The sequence below is a fragment of the Pelobates fuscus genome, chromosome 2 (assembly GCF_036172605.1).
Source record: "Pelobates fuscus isolate aPelFus1 chromosome 2, aPelFus1.pri, whole genome shotgun sequence".
Classification (NCBI taxonomy): domain Eukaryota; kingdom Metazoa; phylum Chordata; class Amphibia; order Anura; family Pelobatidae; genus Pelobates; species Pelobates fuscus.
Window position 1 is genome coordinate 119999987 of NC_086318.1, and position 19726 is coordinate 120019712.

Here is a 19726-nt window from a genome sequence, read left to right on the forward strand (position 1 = left end):
AGAACATTGAATTTAGGTCTCTCTTTTATGGCACTACTCAATTATGAGTAGAGATGTCCCGAATAGTTCGCTGGCGAATAGTTCCAGGCGAAAATACCTTGTTCGCGTTCGCCACGGTAGGCGAACATATGCGATGTCATAATTCGTCATCATTGAGTAAACTTTGACCCTGTACCTCACAGTCAGCAGACACATTCCAGCCAATGAGCAGCAGACCCTCCCTCCCAGACCCTCCCACCTCCTGGACAGCATCCATTTTAGATTCATTCGGAAGCTGCATTCTTAGTGAGAGGAGGGACAGTGTAGCTGCTGCTGATTTAATAGGGAAATCGATAGCTAGGCTAGTGTATTCAGTGTCCACTACAGACCTGAAAGACTCATCTGATCTCTGCTGTAAGGTCAGCACCCCTTCACCCCTTTTTTTTCCTTCACACATTTGCGTTTCAGGGCCTGCCAGGGCACAGTGTCACACCAGTGCAACGCATATCTGGTGTAACAGTAGTGTACATTTGAAAAAACAACACTTTTTTGACTGTGAAATAATAGCAGTCAGTTTCCTTCACGCGTGTACGTTTCAGGGCCTGCCAGGGCACAGTGTCACACCAGTGCAACTCATATCTGGTGTAACAGTAGTGTACATTTGAAAAAAACAACACTTTTTTGACTGTGAAATAATAGCAGTCAGTTTCCTTCACGCGTGTACGTTTCAGGGCCTGCCAGGGCACAGTGTCACACCAGTGCAACTCATATCTGGTGTAACAGTAGTGTACATTAAAAAAAAAAACTAGAAATTTGACAGTGAAATAATAGCAGTCAGTTTCCTTCACGCGTGTGCGTTTCAGGGCCTGCCAGGGCACAATGTCACAATGTCACACCAGTGCAACTCATATCTGGTGTAACAGTAGCGTATATTTAAAAAAAAAAACTAGAAATTTGACTGTGAAATAATAGCAGTCAGTTTCCTTCACACGTGTGCGTTTCAGGGCCTGCCAGGGCACAGTGTCACACCAGTGCAACTCATATCTGGTGTAACAGTAGTGTACATTAAAAAAAAACAACTAGAAATTTGACTGTGAAATAATAGCAGTCAGTTTCCTTCATGCGTGTGCATTTCAGGGCCTGCGAGGGCACAGTGTCACACCAGTGCAACTCATATCTGGTGTAACAGTAGTGTACATTAGTGATGTCGCGACCATAACATTTTCCGTTCGCGAATGGCGAACGCGAACTTCCACAAATGTTCGCAAACGGGCGAACCGGGCGAACCGCCTTAGACTTCAATAGGCAGGCGAATTTTAAAACCCACAGGGACTCTTTCTGGCCACAATAGTGTTGGAAAAGTTGTTTCAAGGGGACTAACACCTGGACTGTGGCATGCTGGAAGGGGATCCATGGCAAAACTCCCATGGAAAATTACAAAGTTGATGCAGAGTCTGGTTTTAATCCATAAAGGGCATAAATCACCTAACATTCCTAAATTGTTTGGAATAACGTGCTTTAAAACATCAGGTATGATGTTGTATCGATCAGATAGTGTAAGGGTTACGCTCGCTTTACAGTGACAGACCAAACTCCCCGATTAACGCACCGCAAACAACCGCAAACAGTCCATTTGCACAACCACAAACTCCCCATTTGCACAAGGTTGTATACCAAGCTAGCCATGTCCCGTTCCTTGTCCTCACTGATGTCATTGAAGGTCTCTTCCTCCACCCAGCCACGTACAACACCAAGGGTACCCGAAAGGTGACAACAAGCCCCCTGTATTTTTTTTTTTTAAATGTACACTACTGTTACACCAGATATGAGTTGCACTGGTGTGACACTGTGCCCTGGCAGGCCCTGAAACGCACACGTGTGAAGGAAACTGACTGCTATTATTTCACAGTCAAATTTCTAGTGTTTTTTTTTTTTAATGAACACTACTGTTACACCAGATGTGAGTAGCACTGGTGTGACACTGTGCCCTGGCAGGCCCTGAAATGCACACGTGTGAAGGAAACTGACTGCTATTATTTCAGTCAAAAAAGTTTTTGTTTTTTTGTTAAATGCAAGCTATTGTGACACCAGACATGAGTGGTGGCACTGGGCAAGTGGGCACAGTATACGCTGTGAGCCAGCCTGACATACACGCTGGCAGGCAGGCAACTGCAATTAGATTACACAGAAAAAAAAAAAAGCAGACTGATGTTCTAGCCCTAAAAAGGGCTTTTTGGGGTGCTGTCCTTACAGCAGAGTTTAGATAAGTCCTTCCGGATTGTATTGGACACTGAATACACTAGCCTAGCTATCGATTTCCCTTTTAAATCAGCAACAGTTACACTGTCCCTCCTCTCACTAAGAATGCAGTTTCCGAGGGGCGGGGCCTAGCTGTCATGGAGTAAAGACGCACTTCGTGTGAGCTTCCTCAATATCTTAATTTAAGCAGCTATCAACAAGTGAATTTCACCCCAGAAGGGGATGACCCAGCAGTGTGCTCCTACCTGACCGAACCGACATGCTTAATAGTGGTCAGCAACTCGACAGAGTCTTACTTACCTCCGCGTGGCAAGTGTGGCCTGGTGCTCACCGGGCGGGAGAGGCGGCCGATCTCCCGATCCTAGGATGCCCAGGAGCAGCTACTTCCCGGCAGGAGCTCCGTTACCCCCCCCCTTGGACCGGAGGGGGTTATCCCGGTCCACCCCTGAGAGGCTGTCTGGAGCTAATCGACGCACAGAGCACAGCCGCCCAGGCTGGCATACTCATCTGCGACTCTCCCGATATGGCGGCAGCCGCGTATCCTCCTGGTACCAGCAAAGCATGGCAGGATATTGAGTCTAAGCTCTTTAATCAATTTTGGAAGGAAATAACAAGCAGGAAGCCCCAACAAGCTCCACCACAGCCCAAACAAGCTCCACCACAGCTAAGTGAAGCAGTCCTCATTAAAATCCACCAACGCAAAAGGCGTTGAAGATGGGACCGGAGGCACAAACAGAAATGCAGAGCCTGCCCCACGTCAAGCACTCGCCTCCACCTTAAGCCACCACAATCCCGCACCGGACGTGAAGCACCACCGGGACAGATCCGACCACCGGACAAAACAAGCTTCCACCACCTCAAGCCATGAACCCGGCACTCAGCCAGAGACTTGCCTTTGTTGTTCCAGGTATCAGGGACTCCCAGGGTCTGCACCTGGCACCCAGAAGGGATCGGATGAGCACAAGCAGTAAACAGTAGCCTGCCAAGCATGTCCCACTATAGACGATCGTCCACACCATGCCTTTGATCACATGAACTGCTCTCTGCACATTAACTAATCGTAAAGTAGCAAGTGTTTAAACATGTAATTATTTCACCTCCTAAAGAGTTTATTGTTGTAGTTCCTTACATGCCTTTACCTTATCCGTTCATGTATTATGTTATTCACTAGTCTCATCTCATGGGGCGACTCACACTTGATTTACAACTAGTGGTGGAGCTGCTGATATAAATACACAGTTGATAACGTGCAAGCTACACCCTAAACATGACAGCCATCTTTCACAACAATGTACTGCTATATTCTCATACCCTCAGTGCAACTAGCCATGATATACGCATGTTCAGCCTAGCATGCTCAAATATAACACACTTCTGTCTAAAAAAAAAAAAAAAAAGAATTCAGCTTCAGAATTAATCTAAATTGTATGCTGTCTAGGAGGTGGGAGGGTCTTGGAGGGAGGGCCAGCTGCTGATTGGCTGGAATGTGTCTGCTGACTGTGAGTTACAGGGTCAAAGTTTACTCAATAATGCCGAATAGGGGGCGAACCGAACATCGCATATGTTCGCCATCCGTGGCGAACGCGAACAAGCTATGTTCCCTGGAACTATTCGCCAGCGAACCGTTCGGGACATCACTAGTGTACATTAAAAAAAATAACTAGAAATTTGACTGTGAAATAATAGCAGTCAGTTTCCTTCACACGTGTGCGTTTCAGGGCCTGCCAGGGCACAATGTCACACCAGTGCAACTCATATCTGGTGTAACAGTAGCGTATATTTAAAAAATACTGCTGTATATTTTGACTGTAATAGATTGAATAGCAGTTAGTTGTCTGCAAGCGTGTGTGTCAGGCCTACAGCGTCTACTCTGCCAACTTCTGCCAGTGCACAGTGCCACTCATATCTGTTGTCACAGTAGCTTGCACGCATAGTACCACTTATCGAAAAAATGACAGGCAGAGGCAGGCCACCCCGCAGGGGCCATCGTGGTCGTGGTGCTGTGATTCCCTTTGGCCCTAGAATAATGCCCAGTGTTCAGAAGCCACGAAAAGCCACGAAAAGTTCTGAGGACATAGTTGACTGGCTAACACAAGACACCCAATCTTCTACAGCTTCCGCTCGGAACCTTGACGCACCATCCTCCTCCAGCTTAGCTTCGGGCATCTCTCAAGTTACCACTCACCCACCTGCCGCCACCACCAACACTAGCACTACAGCCGCTTTACTTGATCTGTCAGAGGAGTTATTAACACATCAGTTGGAAGAAATGAGTGATGTGCAACCATTATTGCCAGAGGATGTAGATAACAGGGATATGTCTCAGGCAGGCAGCATTACACACATAGACGTATGGTGTGATGATGATGATGTTGTACCCGCTGCTGCTTCCTTTGCTGAGTTCTCAGATACAAGTGAAGCAGTTGATGATGACGATGCGTCCGTGGATGTCACGTGGGTGCCCGCTAGAAGAGAAGAAGGGGGAAAGTTCAGATGGAGAGACAGAGAGGAGGAGGAGACGAGTTGGAAGCAGGGGGAGGTCATCGCAAGGAGCTAGTGGCACAGTCAGACAGCATGCATCGGCACCCAGGGTCAGCTAGACAGCACGCCAATCAACGCATGCTGTTGCCACCACCAGAATACCGTCATTGCAGATCTCAGCAGTGTGGAATTTTTTTTGTGTGTCTGCCTCTGACAACAGCGATGCCATTTGCAACCTGTGCCAAAAGAAACTGAGTCGTGGGAAGTCCATCACCCACTTAGGTACAACTGCTTTGCGAAGGCACATGATCGCACATCACAAACACCTGCCCACAGTCAGATGTCTGTCAAGCACATGTTTGAGTGTAAGAAGCCAATGTCACAAAGTCACCTTGCCCGGCATCTGACAGCTGGCTTGTCTGAACGCTTAGCCCGCCAGCTTTTACCATACAAGCTGGTGGAGTCTGAGGCATTCCAAAAATTTGTAGCTATTGGGACACCGCAGTGGAAGGTACCCGGACAAAATTTCTTTGCACAAAAGGCAATCCCCAACCTGTACTCGATTGTGCAAAAGGAAATAATGGCATGTCTGGCACACAGTGTTGGGGCAAGGGTCCATCTGACCACTGATACCTGGTCTGCAAAGCATGGTCAGGGCAGGTATATCACCTGTGCATTGGGTAAACCTGCTGACGGCTGCCAAGCATGGAATGCGTGGCTCTTCAGAGGAGTTGGTGACACCGCCACGACTTGCAGGCAGGCCTGCTGCCACCTCCTCTACTCCTCCTACTCCATCCTCTTCCATAACCTCCTCGGCTGAGTCCTCTTCTGCTGCTGCATCTTGCTCCACATCAATGGCACCCCCCCAGCTCCCCAGGTACTATTCCACATCCCGGATACGGCAGTGTCACGCCGTCTTGGGGTTGACTTGCCTGAAAGCAGAGAGTCACATCGGACCAGCACTCCTGTCCGCCCTGAATGCACAGGTGGATCAGTGGCTGACTCCGCACCAACTGGAGATCGTCAAAGTGGTTTGTGACAACGGAAGAAATTTGTTGGCAGCATTGAATTTGGGCAAGTTGACACATGTGCCGTGCATGGCACATGTGTGTAATCTGATTGTACAACGCTTTGTGCATAAGTACCCAGGCTTACAGGACGTCCTGAAGCAGGCCATGAAGGTGTGTGGCCATTTCAGGCGTTCCTACACGGCCATGGCGCACTTTTCAGATATCCAGCGGCGAAACAACATGCCAGTGAGGCGCTTGATTTGCGACAGCCCGACACGTTGGAATTCAATACTCCTAATGTTTGACCGCCTGCTCCAACAAGAAAAAGCCGTTAACGACTATTGGTATGACCAGAGTGCTAGGACAGCCTCTGCGGAGCTGGGAATATTTTTGCCACGTTACTGGAGGCTCATGCGCAATGCCTGTAGGCTCATGCGTCCTTTTGAGGAGGTGACAAACCTAGTCAGTTGCACCGAAGGCACCATCAGCGACATCATACCATTTGTTTTCTTCTTGGAGCGTGCCCTGCGAAGAGTGCTGGATCAGGCCATAGATGAGCCTGAAGAGGAAGAGTTGTGGTCACCATCACCACCAGATCAGCATCGCTTGCTGGACCTGCGGCAACGCTGGAAGAGGATTGTGAGGAAGAGGAGTCAGAGGAGGAATGTGGCTTTGAGGAGGAGGAGGAAGACCAACCACAACATGCATCCCAGGGTGCTCATGGTCAATAAGACCTTCATATTACTATAATGGAGGTTTTGTATGGGAACATACCTCCTAAATGTTTAAAAATAGTGATTGGCCAGTCATAGCTGCCCAGCTGTTAGAAAATCCTCTAACCCATATGAAATAATGTGAGTGATTGGGACTACTTTATATATTCATGTGGTAGAACGTAGTGCTACCCCCTGGCCTCCACTTATGGACAAAGGGTGGGGGCCCTAGAATTAATAACAAAGAGTATCCTCATGGCCCTCAGACCTAGTGTATCCCTGTGGGTCTCAACAATGGACAATGGGAAGGGGCCCTAATATAAAAAACAAAGAGGACTCTGTGGCGAAAACAGCCTCGCCACTGTGAACTGGAGAAGCCTGGTTGCCCGCCTGCTGCCTTTGGACTATGGCCCTGGGAGATTGGGCCCTTTTAAAAAACGTATTCAGCCCTAACAGAGTGCATGTCACTCATTCTGGCCCTTTAAACACAGTGGGGCCATTCGGTACTTGCCCTGTGTGAGCGGTGATACCCCGATAGCTATGCCATGGAGCCTATTCATATAATGAAAGACTATGGGAAATACTTTAGCTCCATGGCAATTGAACTGTGTGAATAGGATCTGAGCGCTATTCGGTAGTTTTGTGCATTCAGATCCCAGCTATCTGGGGATATGTGAAATGTCTGTGTGTTACGTGTAAAAGGTGACTTTATGTATTTTAAAGTGTTTTACTGTCTTTGTGTCCCCATGTGCATAATGGAGTCTTGTCTGTGTCCTGGGAGGTAATTGGATTACTTCTCCAGGAGAGAGGGCTCTGTAAAACCGGTCTGAGCCGGAAAGCCATGCTGGCAGGGGTTTTAAAATATTCTTTACTAACTTTTGAACCCCTGGTCTGATTCATGCCATTTTTTAACATGTTGTTCCCCTGAATGGATTGATTGTGGACATGTATTTTTATGTGAATGTGATGTATGGTTTTAGAGTTATGAAAGTTGGGTAGAAAGTATGTTTTAACTGTATGAGTAATTGAGTTTCCTCTCAGGATAAGGGGAGGGAATATGTGGGATGTAACTGATGTGTGATTGGTTGTTTTATACCTCCCTGTGGGTGGACCTGTATTTGCAACAACTGTAATAAAAAACAGGCTGGGTGTGCCAGCACCTCGGATTCTGCTTGACCCTCAAAACAAAGTGTCGTCTTGTTATTGGGGGAATTGGATTGTATGCTGACTGCCAGGAGTGTAAGCGGATTGTATGCTTTTCCTGTTCAGCTATTCCAGGGTTCGTGTGTTTCCAGTTCGGGAGTTGGAAGATTTGTACAGTTTGCAGTTCGGGAGATTGGTGCTTGCAGTAGCTGCTTGTCTATCTGGAAGGGGATTATCGCCTAAACGGTTTTTATCCCCTTGTCTGCTGAAACGGTCCGTTGCAGACTCCTTCTCCAGCCCCATGCATGGATGACATATATAAATAATAAAGGGAAGACCCTAATTAATTATAACATTGGAGGGGTGGACATGCAATTGTTCCTCCCCTCAAACAACAGCATGCCCCCCCCATCCCCCATCCCCCAGATGGCTATGGGTTCCCAATCCACCAGCAACACCAACTAAAATGCATTTTTAAAAGTCCCTACCTACTCCATTTGACTCTAATAATTGTGAGGAGTGCAATACATCTAAAACTTGTTACACAAAAAATTAATAATAATAATAATAATAATTAAAAAAAAAAAAAAAATATATATATATATATATATATATATATAATATATATATATATAACATCAAATGTCTTCTTTCTTCTCATTTTCTAATTTGGGTTCATCAGATCCAAAAAAAGGCCACATTAAAATAACGAATACATTTATAATGTTTCAAATATGGATGTTAGAGATTTTCCAAAAGCTTCTGAACTAATGTTATAGAATTTATCGGTCGGACTGACCTAATTCTGACCACATTTGACTTTGTTAAATCTGCCGGTTGCTAAATGTGGTCGGAATTGAGTCATTTGCACCATATTTTGACAATTTGGAGAAAACCTGGTGTTTAGTTAGTTAATAACCCTGTATATATCACTTGTATTTCAAGTTGCCATGGTAAAAATTCCCTTACATTCATATAACAAAAAGAAAGAAATTAAGCACGCATATATGTAGTTATGCATGTATGCATGTGTGTTTTCTAAACATAAAATGAACAGCATATTTGTTGTTGTGAGTAAACCGTATTCATTTTAGAATGCAATTACTTTTTTTACTTTATAGCTTGGCTTAACACATTGAAATGTGCTCCAATCGAAGCAAGCATTATCTATGTCTAAATTAATTAAGTAACCTTAAACAACCTTATTTCATTGCTAACTATTGGAGTTTACATCATATTTAAATCTACACCACTAATTACAACTTACTGACAACCATTCTCTTCAGGGAGTTTAATTTGAGCAGTGAACTGTCAATAGTAGATTTGTAAACGATTGATGTGATTTAAGACCTAATAGACATGGCTGTCACCTTTGGGTAATTTGTTTTGCATCCAAAAATATTTTAAACCGATTACTAGGTTTAAGACAAATAAAGCATTATTTATTTATTTTCAAATGCATGTTATACAGTGCCCTCCACTAATTATGGTATCCTTGGTAAATATTAGCAAAGATGGCTTTGAAAAATTGTCTTTATCGTTTAATGTTTTGATCTTTTGTTTAAAAAATACACAAAATTACTCTGCTCTCATGGATATCAAACAATGCCGAACACAACACAGGTTTATAAAAAGAAAGTCTTTGTTAAATATTTGGTACCCTTGTAAATTCATAAGAGAAACATGTGTTTGAAGTATAATTCCATGATAATTTTTCACAACCTTCTTTGCTCATATTTTCCAAGGGTGCCATCATTAGTGGAGGGCACTTTATTTACTTAGGAGAGAATACAAATTTGTAATGCTTATCCTTTCGTAATAACTGTAAATTCATCATAAGAGGGAAAAACCTTATACCCATGGGTTTCTCTTCAGCCAAGATTTTAAGTTACTGGTACTGGAATTAGATTAGAAATACCAAATGTCTGTGTCATTTGAAGGTTAAAGAGATACTATAGTGCCAGGAAAACAAACCCATTTTTCCGGCATTATAGGTTCCTAAAGTGCCCCCCTCCAGGGGGGCTGAAGGGATTAAAACCCCCTTCAGCCACTTACCTGACTCCAGCGCCAATGTCCTTCGGTGCTGGATCAGGCTCTGTGCGCGAATTAGACCTCCTCATAGGAAAGCATTATGGAATGCTCTACTATGGGGAAAGGACATGAGGACATCCAGCGTCAGATAACGGACCAAAAGCGTGTTTAGATTCTGGAAGCCCTCTAGTGGCTGTCTGGTAGACAGACACTATGGGCAGACTTAGAGCTGCAATGTAAACATTGCAGTTTTCTGGAACTGCAATTTTTAACATTGCAGCGCTAAGTGCAAAAGGGACACTAGACGCAGACCACTTCAATGAGCTGAAGTGGTCTGAGTGCCTACAGTGTCCCTTTAAATTGCATGTTTTTTACCCTGCTGCCTCAATAAGCAAAAGCCTTTGAAGGTGATGGGTTACTTAGCAAGAGCATGTCATCAGTGTTTACGCTGTTAATGTGCCACAGTGCACGACCGGGCCCATTCAATCACGGCAGCACTGGAAGGAAGTAAGAGCCAATCACTTTCTCACAGATAATAGACCAAGCCGCACAGTGGGGAGAGATAAGAAGGCAAAGAGGAGGAGGGCACAGACTGCAAGAGCCAGCCCCTGACTCTCAACAGCCTCGGCCAGCACCCAATAGGCAGGAAACTGGAGGCTGGCTAAAATGTTTAAAATTGTCCCTTTTTGTGTGCCAGTTTGTATCTGTATGATTGTATGTATGTCCGTATGTGTGTCTGTATGTGTGTCTTTGTTTTTATTTGTTTTTTTTGTGTTTCTGTGTGTATGTATGTGTGTTAGTGTTTGTACCCATGTGTCTTTGTATCTGTATGTGTGTCAGTGTTTCTGTATGTCTGCATGTTTGTCTGTTTATGTATCTGTATGCCCACATGTGGGTCAGAGTGTGTGTCTGTTTGCCAGTGTGTGTTTCTGTGTGTTCATGTATCTGTATGTGTGCCAATGTTTGTATCTGTGTATCTACATGTAAGTCATTGTTTATTTCTATGTGTCTGTATATCTGCATGCATGACAGTGTTTGCATCTGTGCTTCTATGTATCTGTATGTGTGTCAGTGTTTGTATCTGTGTGATATATGTGTGAAGAAAATAGGGATACAGCTGTATAATCTAGAAGAGATACATCAACAAAACATAGTGTGATATTGTCATACAAAATTGAAAAAATATATATTTTAATTGTACCAAAAAACACAATAGGTTTTACATAATATATATTAAAAGTGTATCATAGAGCCCAGGTCCTACATGTTTCATTCATAAGTTCATGAACTTCATCAAGGACCTCAAATGATATAAAACAAATACAATAAAATCTCAGTATATAATAAAAAAAATCTGAATTCCTCCCTCCCTTTATAAAGGAAATGTTCTTCCTGTTCATTGGTGGCTAGGTGGGTGTCCTCCCTGTTCTTCCAGCTGCACAATCAGTAGTTGCCAATCACTTCTCCCGTCTTCGTACACACCTTCCTTCCCAGCTGTAGATATGATTTATATCTATGTGTCTGTGTATCTGGATGTGTGCCAGTATACGTATCTGTGTTTCACTGTATGTGCATGTGTGCCAGTATACATAGCTGTGTGTCTTTGTATGTGCATGTTTGTCAATATGTATATCTGTGTGTGTATGTGTATCAGTGTGCGCGACAGTGTATGTGTATATGTTTGTACATATACACATACACTTCCAACACTACAAAAAATACACCCCTGTTTTCAAGCATCAACACTATATGTAATCACACCCCTCATTCAAACATCAACACCACATACAAACATAGCTCTGTATTAAAACACCATCATTACATATAAACACAGCCCATGATTAAAAAAAACAACACTACACACAAATGCACACCTGCACTTAATTGCCAACACTACACACAAAAACACCCCTACATTCACTAACATACTCCATCCAAACAATGCTTACATTCAAACACACAAACAATGCTTAGTGCTAAATACAACTCTTCAAGGATGGACAAATGGCAGATCACCAGCTGGCAAAGCAATGTGGGAGTTCTATGACAGATGGGGATCTACCATTTGAACCCTCTTGTGAAAGAGGTGGCCCAATAAAAGTTGTGCATCTGGGCCCTCTCTATGTTAGTTCCTCCACTGATTAAAGGGAAACTCCAAGTATCATAGTCACTAGTAGCAATTTATTGTGTATGTGTACCTGGATGGCTAAGTGCCCTATGCCTCCCCAATTTATGTCCTAGGGAAATAATTTAGCATTCCTACAATAGTATTTTAAAAAATATTAAAATCAAGAATTTTAACCCCTTAAGGACCGGGGACGTATGAAGTACGTCCGACAAAAAATGGTCCTTAAGGACCGCGGACGTACCTCAAACATCTGTGGTAAATTTGAACGCTGGAAGCAATCATGATCTCTTCCAACTGCTTTAAGGGTATTACACGATGCCTCCGGGTTGCCGCAGGTGGCGCCCAGCAGTGTGGAGGGGTATTCCACGTCAGGCTTTTTGGAGAAAAAATAAAAATAAATAAAATTAATAAATGTAAAAAATATATACATATATATTCCCTGACCATACATGGCAGCATCACATATGGGTAAGCTCCTCCTCCCAGCTGTCAGGACAGGAATAATTAAACAATTAAATCCAATAAAAGCCCCCTCCCCTCTAGACCACTCACTCTTTTTTTCCTGTCCCAGTTGACAGACAGGGATTTTAAGGTCCCTTTAAATAATGGGGATACAAAAAGAGTGCATTGATGGCCTGAAAGTATTAACATATGGCCTTGTTTTTTCAGCCCTAGAACCTCTCAGGATTAATCTCCAAGGAAGAGGACGCAGAAAACTAATCGCTGCATGGGCTGCGGTTCAAAAGCCCCAGAGGGGAAGAACCTGTGCTTCCAATGTATGGAAGAAATAGCAGAGAGGCAAACTAAAAGAAGCTCACCCCAAACAGACTTAAAGAAATGGATTTCAGATGCCATCTCTGAAGGGTTTCAGTCAGCATCTAAAGGGGCAACCAAAAGGTATAGAGAAGTTTCTGTCTCTTCGGGATCCAGCATGGAACTAAATGATCCATATTCAGATGATGAGGAGTACTGTGAATACTGGAAATCTCTGGACTCCAGGAAAGTGGACAAGCTAATTTCTCTGGTTATAAGTACATTAAAAATCCCAGAAGATAGCAGGGAAGTATCCAGTGGTGTATCTTGGTTTTGTGCTGCCCTAGGCAGGACAAAACTCAGACACCCCCCCCCGCGCGCGCACGCGCCACCCCCACCCAACCCTTCCCCCCTGCCCCGCCTTCTAAATACACACACATTCACTGACAGATACGCATACACTAGCTAACAGACACACACAGTCGGACACACACAGTCGGACACACACACACACTAACAAACACACACAGTCGGACACACACACTAACAAACACACACAGTCGGACACACACACACTAACAGACACACACAGTGAGACACACACACTAACAAACACACACAGTCGGACACACACACTAACAAACACACACAGTCGGACACACACACACTAACAAACACACACAGTCAGACACACACACTAACAAACACACACAGTGGGACACACACACACTAACAGACACACACAGTGAGACACACACACTAACAAACACACACAGTCTGACACACACACTAACAAACACACACAGTCGGACACACACACACACTAACAGACACACACAGTGAGACACACACACTAACAAACACACACAGTCGGACACACACACACTAACAGACACACACACTAACAGACACACACACACACACTAACACACACAGTCACAGACACACACACACACACTAACAGACACACACATACACACTAACACACACACACACTAACAGACACACACACACACTATCAGACACACACAGTCAGAGACACACACACACACTCACATTAACACATTTTTTTTTTATTTACTCCCCCCCCCCCACCTCCCTACCTTTGGGAATGCTGGGGGTGGGGGGGTTCTCCCATTCCCTGGTGGTCCAGTGGCTGAGTGAGGCTGGGAGGCAGAGCCGGAATATGACGTCATATTCCGGCTCCCAGTCTCACTCTGCGGGCGGCGCGCGAGGGAGCTGAGCAGAGAGCTCAGGGGAAGAGCTCCCTCGCCGGCCGCCCAGCAACCAGCAACCAGCCCAGCATGTCTGTTAGCCGCAAGGCTAACAAGACATTTGCCTTGGGCATTTGGGGGCGGCGTTTTTTGCCGCCCCCTGGAAAATGCCGCCCAAGGCAAATGCCTTGTTTGCCTCGCGGCTAATACGCCCCTGGAAGTATCAGCTTCAGATGTCTTCTTCGAAGATTTGAGATCTGCCAGACCTACTTTTCCGCTGCACTCGACTATAAAAGAATTGATCTATTCTGAATGGGCCAAACCAGAAAAGAGACTCGCTCTTCAAGCGAAAGTGAAAAGAATGTTCCCGTTTGCATCAAAGTAAGTAAAGCATTAGGAAACCATTCCAAAGATTGACGCTGCGGTGATTCGATTAGCAAAAAAGACCATACTTCCTATTGATAGCATGGCGTACCTGAAAGAGCCTATGGAAAAAAGAATGGACTCTAATCTGGTCAAACAATATTTGGCAATTGGATTGGGTTTACACCCAGCGGCAGCTTTAACATCAGTAGCAAGAAGCATGAAGGTCTGGATTGGGAATATAGAAGAAAACATAACCAGTGGCATGAGCAGAGAAAATTTATTGGAATCCCTGAAAGACATAAAACTGGCAACAGACTTTATTTCTGAATCCGCTTTAGATGTCACAAAATCTCTCTCAAAAAGCCTTGCATTATCTGTGGCGGCTAGAAGAGCACTGTGGCTCCATTCCTGGGGAGCGGACTACGCCTCCAAAACCAGCTTTTGTGCATTACATTTCCAAGAGGAAAGATTATTTGGTAAAGTCCTGGATGATGCCATCCAAAAAGCCGCAGATGGGAAGAAAGCGTTTTTACCACAGTCACACAGAAGACCCTACAGCGCACCCTACAAGGACAAGTTCAACAAAGAGAGGTCATTTCGTGATAGCAGGTCATACAAGCCAGGAAGGGAATATGGTAGATCCCAGTGGAGATTTCAATCCTCTTCCTCCAATAGAGGATCTAGAGGCAGAGGTACCAGTCAGAACACAAAATCATTATGAAGGTCAGGACGTCCAGACTAGAACAGTGGGGGGCCGTCTACAACACTTCTTTCCGGTATGGGCAATATCCATCAAAGACAAATGGGTTTTCCAAAAAAATGTATGTTTCATCAATCAAGGGTGTCAGCAGGCGTGAAACGGAAGGCAATCGAAAACTGCCTTCAGCAGCCGATCACTCAAGGGGTCATCAAGCAAGTCCCTTGAATGGAGGAATGCAGAGCAGTCTATTCGAATGTATTTTTGGCTCCCAAACCAAACGAAAAATGGAGACTGATTCTGGATCTGAAGAGAAAAAAATCTATACCTCAAGAATATGTCTTTCAAGATGGAGTCTATCACATCCATAAAACAGGCCATACATCGGGGCGACTGGCTAACATCGATAGACCTGAAAGATGCATACTACCAGATCCCGATACATCCATCACATCAGAAGTTCCTAAGGTTCTGGTTGTCGGGGAAACAATATAAGTTCCAGGGCATGCCATTTGGTCTCAGTTTGGCACCGAGAACATTCTTGAAGGTCCTCATAACGGTCATTGCAATCCTAAGAAAAAGAAGAATCCAAGTATTCCACTACTTGGACGATATCCTGGTAGTAGCATAGGAATACCACATAGCAGTCCAGCAGACAGAAGAGGTGATCTTAACACTACAAGAATTTGGGTGGCTCACTGTAACGGATCACCTGGCACCCCGACTGGGTACCTCAGTTGAAGGATGCTCCTAGCGCTTACAGAGCGCTCCGCAGACACCACAACCACCTCAGACCCCACTAACCGCCGCAGCTTGGTTGGGGTCTCGCCGTCTCCTACCCACCCTGGACCTACGACAAGGCTCCAGGTGCCAGTGGGTGAACCTCTCCTCCAAGAGAGTGAAGCAGGAACAAGCTATTAAAAGAGCTTAGAAGTGATTATCCAAGGGAGCATGCAGAGCATAGCAATCCCTTGTAGTGATCCTGAACTTCCTTCAAGAGGGTCTGGATAAAGGACTTAGTCTGAGCACTTTGAAAGTTCCCCCAATAAGAGACAGGACTCTAGTTTGAGGGTGAAGAAGAACTGATGTTTAATGGCAGGTACACTGCTTTTATGCAGTGCTCCCCTGCAAGGGAGACGCCCACAGGCAATTAGGCATTAACCAATCAAATATTGGTTACATCCCACATATTCCCTCCCCTCTGCTTGGAGATAATTGAGTTTCTTACTGTATCTACTCAATTATCTCCAAGCTAAAACTTATACATTTTTATACATTTTTATAACTCCAAAACTATACATTCAATCTTCATAAAAAAACACATATTAATAATCAGCATACTTTACTTACAAACATGTCCAAAATTCAGCCAATTCCATCCAGGGGTTAAAGAGTTAGCTGGAAGTCCTTTATGACTGACCGCAAGCACATTTTCCTGCCCAAAACAGTTTCATGGATTTGGGCTGTGCGGTCGGTCTATTTTACACCGAGAAAACGACTAAGTCCCATTCGAACGAGCGTTCGAATCTTCGAACGGGACTTGGTCTCCAGCTGCAGTGTCGAAGAAGGTACGGGTCAGCGGTTGTTCGTGCATTTGGGTAGCCGCAAACAGTTCCATAGATTTGGCTGCACACACCGCTGACCGCGTTCAAATAAGTTAAAATGGCCGCCGCCACGTGTTCGTTTGTCGAATGGCGGCCACTTCAACAAGTCTGCAATGAACTGGGATCAATGGATTATACTTCCCCAAGACCTGAAGCTTCACCTAAGGCGGTGGACAGAAGGATACAACTTGACCAAAGGTTTCCCCCCTGGAAGATCCCCAATGGGAAGTAATTACTACAGATGCAAGTACAAGAGGATGGGGAGCTCACTACAAGAACCTTGTTCCGCAAGGAGTATGGAACTACCAGACCAGTCTTCTTCACTCCAACATTCTGGAGATGAGGGCAGTCTTTAAAGCACTGATGTCTTTTGCAACTTACCTAAAAGGGAAGAGGCTGATGGTAAGAACAGACAACAGGGTGGTTGCTGCCTACCTGAACCACCAAGGAGGCACGAAGAGCCATCAGCTGCTTTCACAACTACAACCGATTATGCATTGGGCCATGATTCACCTGAAAGACCTGAAAGCAGTATACTTACCGGGAACAGAGCAAGTATGGAGCCAGGGGAATGGTCTCTAAACAGGGAAGTATTCCTTCAGGTAGTAAGGACATGGGGGACACCGCAAATAGACTTAAAGGCCACGGCGAGGAACGCGCAAACAACCAGATTCTACTCGAGATGGAAAGACAACCAAGCTGAAGCCCAGGATGCCCTATCTCAAAAGTGGGAGTTCGAACTGGCTTACATTTTTCCACCAATACCACTAATCAGCAAAGTACTGAGGGAAATTTGGAAGGAAAATTGCACAGTGATCGCAATCATCCCATCATGGCCAAGGAGACCTTGGTTTCCGCTCCTGTTACGAATGAGCCAAAGAGTCCCAATAATATTTCCTCTGAGAGGCATGGGCATGGTTCTTGAGAAATGGTTAGCGGCATGGTTCTTGAGATAAACAACCTCTTGAAATCGGGCCTGTCAGAATCTGTCTCTAATACCCTACTAAGATCCAGAAAATGCTCTACGTCGGCCTCCTACTATAAAATATGGAGAAAGTTCTGTTCCTGGATGGTGTATAAGGGAATACCTTGTGATGCACCTAGTGTAGCAGATTTCCTGAACTTCCTTCAAGAGGGTCTGGATACAGGACATAGTCTGAGCACTTTGAAAGTCAACGTTTCGGCGATTTCAGCATTGACAAATTCCAGATGGGCTCTGGATCCTCTCATAATGAGATTTTTTAGAGCAGTTTTGAGGATTAGACCACCTACCAAACAGTTGGCGCCTCCTTGGGACTTACCTCTGGTACTTAATGCTCTCATTAAAGTTCCATTTGAGCCACTAAAGAAATTGGAATTTACTTACTCACCATGAAAACTCTATTACTAGTAGCTATTACATTGTCCAGAAAAGTATCAGAGATCCAAGCATTGTGCTCTGAAGAACCTTATACTGTTTTCCATCAGGATAGGGTGGTGCTGGTTACTAAACCTGACTTCCTTCCGAAAGTAGTTTCCAGATTCCACATTCAACAAGAAATTGCTCTACCTTCATTCTTTCCGAATCTGACTAACGAAGAAGAAGTTGAATGGAGCAAACTGGATGTGATGAGATGCCTAAAGGTCTACTTACTGAGATCAAAGGGCTTTTTATTCTGCCCTCAGGCAGTAAAAAAGGAGAAGCAGCATCCAGTACAACATTGAGAAGATGGCTTTCTCTAGTGATAAAAAGGGCTTACACTTCCCAAGGTCATCAGGCGCCGTGTGTCATCAAACCACACTCAACAAGAAAGCTGGTTACTTCATGGGCTTCAAGAGCGGAGGTGCTGGATGAGGACATCTGCAAGGCAGCTTCATGGTCCTCTCCGATAACGTTTGTCAACCACTACAAACTGGATTTGTCTTCCTCGAATGAGGCCCGCTTTGGGAAGGGTGTTCTTGCTTCAGTGGCAGGGAATAACGAATAAATATTTGGAATTTTCAGCATCAATAACGCGTACTGTATTCACTACCATTTGTTAAGACCCCACCCTTCTTCAAAGCTTGGGTAATACCCATATGTGATGCTGCCATGTATGGCCAGGAAAGTAGAAAAAATGTTTCCATACTTACCGTTATTTTCTTTTCCTGGCTATTATACAGGGCTTTTGTACTGGATTCTTCAACTGGGGCTATTTAACAAGACTGAAGGGTCTAGAGGGGAGGGGGCTTTTATTGGATTTAATTGTTTAATTATTCCTGTCCTGACAGCTGGGAGGAGGAACTTATCCATATGTGATGTTGCCATGTATAATAGCCAGGAAAAGAAAATAACGGTAAGTATGGAAACTATTTTCTACTATATACAGTTGCAAGAAAAAAGTATGTGAACCCTTTGGAATGATATGGATTTCTGCACAAATTGGTCATGAAATGTGATCTGATCATCATCTAAGTCACAACAATAGACAATCACAGTCTGATAAAACTAATAACACACAAAGAATGAAATGTTGCCATGTTTTTATTGAACACACCATGTAAACATTCACAGTGCAGGTGAAAAATGTATGTGAACCCCTAGACTAATGACATCTCCAAGAGCTAATTGGAGTGAGATGTCAGCCAACTGGAGTCCAATCAATGAGATGAGATTGGAGGTGTTTGTTACAGCTGCCCTGCCCTATTAAAAACACACACCAGTTCTGGGTTTGCTTTTCACAAGAAGCATTGCCTGATGTGAATGATGCCTCGCACAAAAGAGCTCTCAGAAGACCTACAATTAAGAATAGTTGACTTGCATAAAGCTGGAAAGGGTTATAAAAGTATCTCCAAAAGCCTTGCTGTTCATCAGTCCACGGTAAGACAAATTGTCTATAAATGGAGAAAGTTCAGCACTGCTGCTACTCTCCCTAGGAGTGGGCGTCCTGTAAAGATGACTGCAAGAGCACATACGTAAAACGCTTAACAAGAATGGATTTCATGGGAGGATACCACAGAGGAAGCCACTGCTGTCCAAACAAAATATTGCTGCATGTTTACAGTTTGCACAAGACCACCTGGATGTTCCACAGCAGTACTGTCAAAATATTCTGTGGACAGATGAAACCAATGTTGAGTTGTTTGGAAGAAACACACAACACTATGTGTGGCAAAAAGAGGCACAGCACACCAACATCAAAACCTCATCCCAACTGTGAAGTATGGTGGTGGGGGCATCATGGTTTGGGGCTGTTTTGCTGCGTCAGGGCCTGGACGGATTGCTATCATCGAAGGAAAAATGAATTCCCAAGTTTATCAACACATTTTGCAGGAAAGCTTAAGGCCATCTGTCTACCAGCTGAAGCTCAACAGAAGATGGGTGTTGCA